The sequence below is a fragment of the Papaver somniferum genome, unplaced genomic scaffold, assembly GCF_003573695.1.
Source record: "Papaver somniferum cultivar HN1 unplaced genomic scaffold, ASM357369v1 unplaced-scaffold_104, whole genome shotgun sequence".
Lineage (NCBI taxonomy): Eukaryota > Viridiplantae > Streptophyta > Magnoliopsida > Ranunculales > Papaveraceae > Papaver > Papaver somniferum.
This window is the reverse complement of record NW_020619270.1, coordinates 2,196,123-2,206,300: the sequence shown is the minus strand read 5'-3', so window position 1 is coordinate 2,206,300 and position 10,178 is coordinate 2,196,123.

Sequence of the window (10,178 nt, the reverse complement as noted above, 5' to 3'; positions counted from 1 at the left end):
ATCATTAACTTGCTTTTGTAATTATCTTGGTTTATGTTATCTTGATATTACCGTCGATGAGTTCTTAAAATAAATTCCTTGATTTCTATTTTATTCGTTGATTCAGGATAATAAAATGGTGATAATTGAATATACGTGAACATTATCTGTGAAAAATGCATTTTGACATAGCTACAAACCTAACGAACCATAAGATAATGTGACCAATATAAACTGGAGTTATAACATACCTTGCCATGAATGTTAATTGACTAAGATAACAAAAGAATTTATATCCATTTAAAATTATTCCCAAAAGTGGATGAGGACGTTTTTGACCCGTCCATGAATTTCAAGCCTCTTTTGGGCATTCTAATTTCCTTACGGCCCCACCTCAACCTCTCGTTATATTCTTAAGTGTACGTACTTTATTTATTTGTAACAATACATTAAAAAAGATTACAACTTAATATTTAATTTCATCCCTTATTAGTTTCAGAACTATATATCGTTAGTGTACACCGAAATAGAGAAATCAAAAGAACAAATGGATTCATGTTGGCAACTATAAATCAGTTTAGCTTAGTACGTAACGGGGATAACGATCAGAGAGCAACAAAATGGATAACCTTTTTTCTCTACAAAACATATTTAAATATACTCAGAGAATGATACAAAATAGAAGTGCTCAAATTGGGTCAACTCCATAAAAAATAAATTGATGGTGTTTTATGTCGAAAATACAGTACGGTAATTTTTTTTAGCCAAACAAATGTGATTTACTTAACATGTGATTGTGAGCCTAATCTTGCCAAGCTAATGCGAGCCTACACAAAGGACATGTAGTAGAGTGCAGGGACTATAGCAACGTGACGCTAATGCATCGATACGTCTAAGCTCTTAGATTAGCTAAAAGTAGTTGGTATATCAGCATGCTAAATTTGGAACTTCAACAGTTTTCCAACTTATAATCTACTGTCATTTTTTAATTGAGGACGAAATTACTTAGACTCTCAATTATCTTAACTTTTTATTTTTAATTCACTGACGATACTACTCTTTGTGAATTTATGATGCTCCCCAATCATGAAAATGCATGTTATAATGATGTGGTCTATATATTTAATGAAAAGTATTCCATAAAATACATGCCAACATTAAAAAATTAATGTACTATTGTTTTTGCTTATCATCCAATAATTCCAAACAAAAATTAATGAACCAAAAAAATGTAACCCTTATAACAGAGTAACTCAATAATTCCAAACAAAAATTATAATTAAAATCCCTAGATATGCACATATTGATACCTATGGTACTCTTCATTAGTACATATATTACATTCAACTGAAATAAGAAAGCAGTAATATATATTGATTAAAAAACGATACGAAAAAAGTCATACATATTATTGTAAAATGTATCACATAGCCTTTTAATCCTATTTGAATTATGCTGGTCATTTAGCCTGAAACCAAATCTATATGTATTTGAATTGCTCACAATTTTCAGTGACCTTCTTTGTGTATTTTTCGTTCTTTCTTGATCCCAAATTCTATCCATGTTTATGTTGTGGTGGATAGCCAAACTAACCGCACCACTTGTTGGGAAAATCCAACAATAACTAACCCACAAGAAACTAGATCTTTGGATCGACGTAGAATGAAATATATACGATGCAAACACACATTAGAAGCAATAATTAAAGCACGCAAGACTTAACGTGGTTCGGAAATATGCCTACATCCACCAAAACGGTTACGACTTCTTCATTATTATGGAGCCACTAAATAGAGAATTACACTTAACAATTGACGAATCAATCAACAAACTATGATCCAACATTGTGTTGATCATAAACCCTAAAATAATTCTCATGAACAAAACGCTCCAATATTGATGAATAATGTCTAACCAAACAAGATAATACTTATCTCACATAATCGAGATGATCTCCTTCTAAACGATGTATCTTCCAACACCAACGATGATCTTCCACCATCAACGAACAAGGCGATCTTCTCTTCACTAAAATTCCATCCCAAGAGGTGGGATGGAATCCCTAGAAACCTTAGAGAACTACATTGTGTATTCTCTAACTCACCATTGAATTCCATGTCTAAACACATAGTCTAGACCTCCTTATATAGGAGTCACAAACTTGATTCCCAAGTATTAGTCTCCTTGGAAAAGGAAACTCTACCCAACTAGGAAACCTATTGTTATTTAGGTAACCTATCCAAATATGGAAATCAACCTAAACTAGGAAACCTTGTGTTTCTCTACATAAAGGATTTCTAGTATGTTCCAGAACTTTCCGGAACCTTCCAAAACACCGACAATTATCTAACAGTTTACACTATATTTTTTGTTGTGGATGAATGTTAACATTCTTGTTTTTTTTCTTCACTTTTCGTTCATCCTCGTAATAATATTTCCCAAATTCTATGATATGTTCTTCAGATCCATGGTCCGGGAAAAAATTCCTCATATCATGCTCTCTATATATCTGTTTTGTTACTTGTTTTGTTAGGAATGAAATCACTTCTCCGTCTATTTCTTTAATTATTTTTTCTTTAAAACAATTTCTGGAAAACAATAATTTCCTATTTTTTTTAAGTAGCAAGATGTCTTTGTAGTTCTTTTGCATCCGGCCCCTCATTAGACTCTGAATTTTCTCTGAAAGATTTTCCCAGTACAATGCTTCGCATACAATATATGAGTTGTATAATTTTAGCGTCATGTGACGATAGATGAGTTGTAGATTTTTTTCTTACATTGTTGATTTCGTCAGTGTCATCTAATTCTAAAAATTGGCTAAACGTGATGCCATTCCAATATTTATCTAATTTTCTATATTGTTTAAACTTTGTTAGCTCGTTTTTTTGTTCTTTCTTTTTGATGTACATATATATATGATCCTATTGTAATTACAGTTAACCCAATCTTTTTTAGATTCATAAAACTCAATAAGATAATACTGTGAAACGTAATCTCGTACTAATATTGTTCTCCATGTATATGCCTTTCCAACTCATATGTTTCTTCGGAATATATTCGTTTTCTAATTAAGGAAATAAGGGTCCCATCTGTAGAGTTTCTTATGTTTTGTCGTACATAACATTGGTTTATTGATAACTATATGTTCTTCATCTATTGAACTATTTTGACCCGAAGTTCGAATTTTGTTGTAGAGAGGTAATTTTCTCTTTCTATTGTTCTCCAAAATCATACCGTTTATTGATACCAAACTTCATCTATTGTAATGCAAAAACTCTGTTATTTTCTGGGTTTATGTAACAGTAAAACCTCGTTATTCTATTGGTTTGTATAGCCTATTTTAGATGCAGGCTTGTGATTCTTATGCTTAGTATATATACGGAATTCTAACTAATTTTGGAATCGTCTGTTTTAGGAAATTGTGTAGATTGTTTGATATATTTATATATTTTTGAGGTATTTTGGACTTAGTGTAGTCAGTCCTAAACCTTAATATTTTAGCAACCAACTCAACAAACCTGTAAGTATATTTGTGTAATGTGTTTATGTTAATATATGAGCCTTGCTTTTTAGTGTATTTAATGGTTTAGGAAAAAACTCATATTATCATGCTTTGTATATATCTATTTTGTTAATTACTTATTTTCCAAGGAATGAAATCACTTCTCCGTTTATTTATTTTAGTAATTTTTTCTTCAAAATAAATCTAGAAAACAGAATTATCTATTTCTTTAATGTTGCAAAGATATCTCCGTAGTTCTTTTGCATTCAGTCCTCATTATACTTTGAATATTTTCTGAAAGTTTTCTCCAGTAAATAATCTTCATGCATTTTATTGTCACGTGAAAATAACCGAGTTCTTTAATATTTTCTTGCATTGTTGATTTCCTCAATATCATCCACTTCTAAAAATTGGTTAAACGTGATGTCATTCCAGTCTTTGTCTAATTTTTTATATTGTCTAAACTTTGTAATTAGCTCGTGTTTTTTTCTGCTCTTTTCGTTGTACATATGTATGATCTTATTGTAATCGTCTTTATTCTAGTTCATAAAACTCAATCGGATAGTTCAACAAAATCGTGATCTCCTATAGATATTTGTCTCCATGTATATGTCGTACCAACTCATATTTTCATCGGAGTACATCTGTTTTCTATTAAGAAAATAAGGGCGCCACTTGTACTTTCTTTTTTGGTGTGTCGTACCTAACATTAGTTGATTCATAACGATATGTTCTTCATCTATATATTGGACTATTTTGATCCTAAGTTTAAACTATTTTGTTGTGGAGCGATATTTTTCTCTTTCTCCAAAATCATATCTTTTATTGTTCTCAAACTTCATCTGTTGTAACACGAAAACTCTTTTATTTTCCGGGTTTATGTAACAGTGACCATGTTATTTTGTTGGTTTATATAGCCTATTATTTATGCAGGCTTGTGATTCGTATACCTGAGTATATACATAATTGTAACTAATTTTGGAAATCATCTAGTTTTAGGAAATTGTGTAGATTGTTTTATACTTCTTGTAGTTTTTAGGTATTCTGGATTTAGTGTGTCCGGTTGGTCTTAAAAGTTAACACTTTAGCAACCAACTCGACAACCCTGTAACTATATTTGTGTTGTGTACGTGCATTATTGTGAACGTTTCTATGGTGTTTGATGGTTTGAGAAAAGACTCATATTATCATGTTCTCTATATATCTGCTATGTTACTTGTTTTCATAATAATGAAATCACTTTTTCGTTTATTTATTTTAGTATTCTAGTCCTCAAATAATATCTGGAAAATATTTTTTATTCTTATTTTTTTAACGTTGCAAAGATGTCATTGTAGTTCTTTCGCATTCGCCCCTCATTAGACTTCGAATATTCTTTGAACGTTTTCCCAACTAAATAAGCTTCAGCATTTTGCTGTCGCGTGAAAAAAAATGAGTTGTAGAATATTTTTCTTACATTGTTGAATTCTTCAATGTCATTCCAGTCTTTGTATAATTTTTGACATTGCCTATACTTTGTTAGCTCGTGTTTTTGTCTTTTTATTTTACATGTACATATATATGATCTTATTGTAATGATCTTTAATCCAATATTTTTTAGATTCCTAAGAATCGATCGGATAATATTGCTATAACGTGATCTCGTACTGATACTGTTCTCCCTGTATATACTGTTCCAACTCATATTTATCATCAGATTCCATTAAGCAAATAAGGGCGCCATACGTGGGGTTTATTTTATTGTGTTGTACCTAATATTGGTTGATTGATAACGCTATGTTCTTCATCTCTTGAACGATTTTGATCAAATTTTTGAACCGTCTTGTCGTGAAGAGATATTTTTCTCTTTCTCTAAAATCATATCTTTTATTATTCTCAAGATCATCTATTGTAATACAAAACTTTGGTATTTTCCAAGTTTATATAACAATGAACCTTGTTATTATGTTGGTTTACATAGCTTATTTTTAATGCATGTCGTCTTGTGATTCGAATGCTTGAGTATATACGGGATTCAAACTAATTTTGGAAATCCTCTAGTTTTAGGAAACTGTAAATTATTTGTTTTTGTAAGGTATTTTGGATTTAGTGTGTCCGGTTGGCGGCTGGTCTTAAACGTTGATATTTTAAATACCAACTCAATAAAACCGTAGGTATATGTGAGTTATGTACGTGTATTGTTGTGAACGTTGCTTTTTCACCTCATCAGGTTTGGCACCAAGAAGTACTAACCTTGTAACTTGATTTTAATCATCGAAATTTAACAAATTTCATAAAGTCACACGGCAAACAGTTATTCGATAAATTCCTAAAACAATTGTTCATCGAAACCAAGATATTGTGTTACCACTCTTGAGATTAATATTAATAGTGTCCTAATTAACAACTTTAGATGTAATTCAATTGTATCTTGGGGTAACAAAAATTTATAGATTGATCAAGTTGTGTTGCTTGTTAATAAGCTCTTTACCTTTATTATGCAATTTTTGTGTTCCGGAAGTGTTAGAACTTAACATGAAATAAAATAAGTATTACAGATATGTGATAGGTACTGGCGCTGCAAACATCTATTCTTTATCCCGTTGTTAATTTTCCACATGTTCATGGTTGAATTTAGGTTAATGCAACCACATATCCTCTATTGCCTAGCATCTTGAGATACTATACCCGATTATTGTGAAAATTGCTTTTCCACCACAGTAAGTATGATTTGTTATTGGAAGTATTGACTTTGTAACTTGTTCTTACTCATGCAAACTGAGATGAATACCTTGCTACATCCCAAGTTCGTCAACAGTTTGAGATATTAACTTTGAAACCATACCTTATATTATAAGTGATATAAGATTTAGTATCCAAACTAAGTTCTGGGATCACACCTGAACTAATATGGTGTAGTTGTTAAGCAAAAGACTTTACCACAACGTGGTCTAAGCTGCCTTCGAACTATTGACACTGTGGTAAACATTTAAATATTTTCCTAATCTAAATTGTCAAGAAACTGATTGTCCCGGCAATTTGTAATAATCAACACCCAAAAAATAAAAACAAAAAAGATGTGCGATTTTCCATAAACATCACTATTGTAAATACTGCATTTCAGGGTTTGGGGGAATAACATCAATAATCTTTAAAAAAAGGAAACATACACTTACAATCTATTGAGTTTTCCAATTGAAAAATAATCCTAATTTTTAAACAACTCTAAAACAATGCAGCTGTTATCTTAATGTAGAAGCTAGTACTGGAAAGAGTAATAGAATCTTATAAGAATAATATTTTTATAAGAAATAGTTATATCTAAACCAATCCATTATTTCTTCAGATTCGTTTTCAGAAAATTATTGGTCGCCTACTCTTCATCATCGAAGTTTACTCTCTTTTTCAGTATGTGCCGAATACTTTTGGCTGATGTAATTTGGCTGTTTTGCTTGATTGCTTCTTTGTCGTTACTTAATGCACGTTTTCTACCCCTCTTAGATGTCTCCTTGTCATTACCTGTGGTAGTATGTGTGACATTCCTTTCGCGTCGTCGACCCTATAAAGGAAGCATACTTTACATGTAAGAGGGTCCATATAGAGAAATAGATCTTTTGTATTTGAAAAGAAAAAGTGTTTTAATAACAAACGCTTGCAAAGCTACATGGTATTGTGTATCAGCATCTTGAATCCCCTGACTCTCCTTTTGTCTTGAATACTTTTTGGACCGTAGAATTTTCAGATTGGTTATTTATATTGTACTCATAGATCACGAATTTGAAAACAAAGGTGTGGTCCTTGATTCGGTTGAACCACCTGTGTGCCTCTTCTTCCTTGTTAATCTGTATTTGGAAACAAATAATGCGGTGAGTTCACAATACATCTATTGAGTTAATTTTCCATACTAATATGTCGTTACCTCATTGCATTGTTCCAGGTTATCTACATGTTCTTTCGTAGTTTATTTCATCAACTTTTCTGTTGTCTTTCCCATCATTGTGAGTATTGCAATATCTTTGTCGTCTTTTACGGACAAATTCAATTTGTGCCTATATATGTTCTAAGTGGTTAGTAAGTCTTGATGTATTTTCCATCAATTTATATATTTTAAAAAAATACATTATTCATTTTTACCATCCTCTTCAAAAATATTTTGCACTTATTATACCGAGGTTCCTCATTTTCGTCGTATTCAACCTTTTATACTGCATATGTTTCATGCCATATAATACCACTTTTTGTTCCCAACCAATCGTTGTATCATCGCTTCGCAGATGAATGTTCAACCTTTTGCCATTTATTCGAAGTGGCACACATTTAGGTATGTTTAACTTTTCAGCGCTTCTAAACAAACCGAGCACAAAAACAGAATTAAAACAACCCCTCACAATGACCTGGGACCCACCTTATGGAGATTAATAGGGGGCAACTTTTGGGCCCCACCATGAGAGGAGCTGTGAGAGATGCGGTTTTAATTTTGTTTAGTTGCTTGGGACGTTTAGAATTTTTGTTAACTTTTCTTATCAAACTTTAATTTTTGGTTAATACCTTTTAAAGTAGTCATAAACAACTGATCAAATTAATTAAAATACTAACTGCTTCTCCAAATTTTCCATTTTTTACCATAACAGGCCCTTGTGGTTCTTGACATAATTTTCTTGCTATTCTATATGAGTTCACTTTGACACACAGATTGAATAATGAATAGTTATATAAAATTTCTTCACAATCAATCCACAAATTGCATGTAAATAAAACTCATTGTTAAGTATTTTACCTTTAATCTAAAAGAATTCTATTTACAAAGCACCAATAAAATAACCCCATTTATTATTATGTTCTACCAGTGATATACTAACAATGATTAGCAGGACGTCTACAAATAATTTTTGAAAGTATAATGTCATCTGACCCTTAAGATCTAACAATCCCATAAAAATGACATGATGCAATTATACAAATAACCATGTTGAGTAATCTTGAAATTCTGAAAACAGTAAACACGATAAAACTAACAAAGAAAATTATAAAAATTACCCACCCTAGGTTTAAATCGTGCCTTTTGGAACATCATCTACGAATACAGATCTAATTTCACGGAAACAAATGGTTCTTAAGGCTTTTGATTGACACACCGTTCGAAGCAATCCATTTTAGAAATACTTGAGCAATTTTTCTTCCATAATTTTGAACGCAATAAAAACCTATAACGTTCTGTGGTAAATTATGCTATTATAACTGTTAATAGGTAACAATAGCAGTAGCATTAACAGACGTCACAAATGTTCTACTCATTTGAATATTCTTTTCAACCCATACAACATAGCACATGACAGATAACCTACAAAATAACTAAAATTATGCACCCCAATACACAATCAAGTAAACTGGCCTGCAGCCATTACTACTAAACTGATAAGCAAGGCTCAGTACAATGCGCCACTGTGATAAATAAAGCAGTTGCTACAACTATTCATAGTTATAATGGGAAGGGTTTCATCAGAATAATGGGGAAAAAATAAGAGAAGAAAAACTGAATGAAGAAGATGAATAAACACTGATCGCATTGAAGTAGGATATAAGCGATATACCAAACCCCTACCAAGTATAAATTATAAATTGCAACTACAGCCACAGATCATTGAGACACCAAGCAAAATCATCAAAAGTCAATACAATATCAAGTATACTAAGAATCATCATGCAGTTTATAATTTTACTCTTTTACGTAGTGGCCTGACCTTTGCATATACATGCTCTTTCTGCAAACCACGATAGTGTAATCGCATCCAGGAAAATAGTTCGTCTTTCAGATTCACGTGGAAGCTTGGGTTGTTATGGCGATGCGAAAATACTCATGTAATCATAACAGAATTGGGTTAGTATGTAGTTGTCTAATATTAAAGGCCTCAAGGAAAACAATATTAAACAAAAGCACACTACCTAAATGCAGTTATGTTATGTCGTGGCCGTTGTAGCAGCGAGGCCATGAAGGGGATGCAAGACCAACAGAAGTACACACCTGAATTTAGAACTGAGCAGGCATATGGTGTGCTAGGTTATGTTAGGAAATGACCCTAACATTTTTGCGCCCTAGCCTCCAAGGAAAAATTAAGAAATTTTTTTGTTAACACTTTAGTAAATAGGGCGTTTTATTATCTAGGCGACCCTTGGGCGACTCGTGCGCCTAGCTCTTCATCAGGTTCCATTGAAGCCTAAAATAAAACAACACCATAATCACCATCACCAACCACTACCAAATTGTATCTATCTAGGATAACCACTCCTTGCTTGGACAATGTACTCAAACACACAAAAGTAACAGAAAACTGAATTAGAAAACGTGATACAAAATCAAAACCGAAAGCATTAATTAAAAACTTGATTTTTTTGTTAGAAATGCACCTGTTGAGTAACATCGCCCACATCAAAAAGATATTGTCCGACATTAGGAGAAATTAAAACAAAACCAAATTGTAATTCTGCCAAATCAAATAGTGCACAGAAAAAGTTGACTGAAATTGAGGATTACCTTGCATTGGATACTGCCCGACATACACAAGATTTTATAGCAATGGATTTGGGTAAAATACCTTGACATCTTGTAATTCGATTCCTATGCAACAATTTACAGTTGTCTTTATAGAGAACTCAATTATCCAAAGTTCGCCAACAATTCACAGTTGTATATCCTCTCTCGTCGGATTTCTGCGTTTGA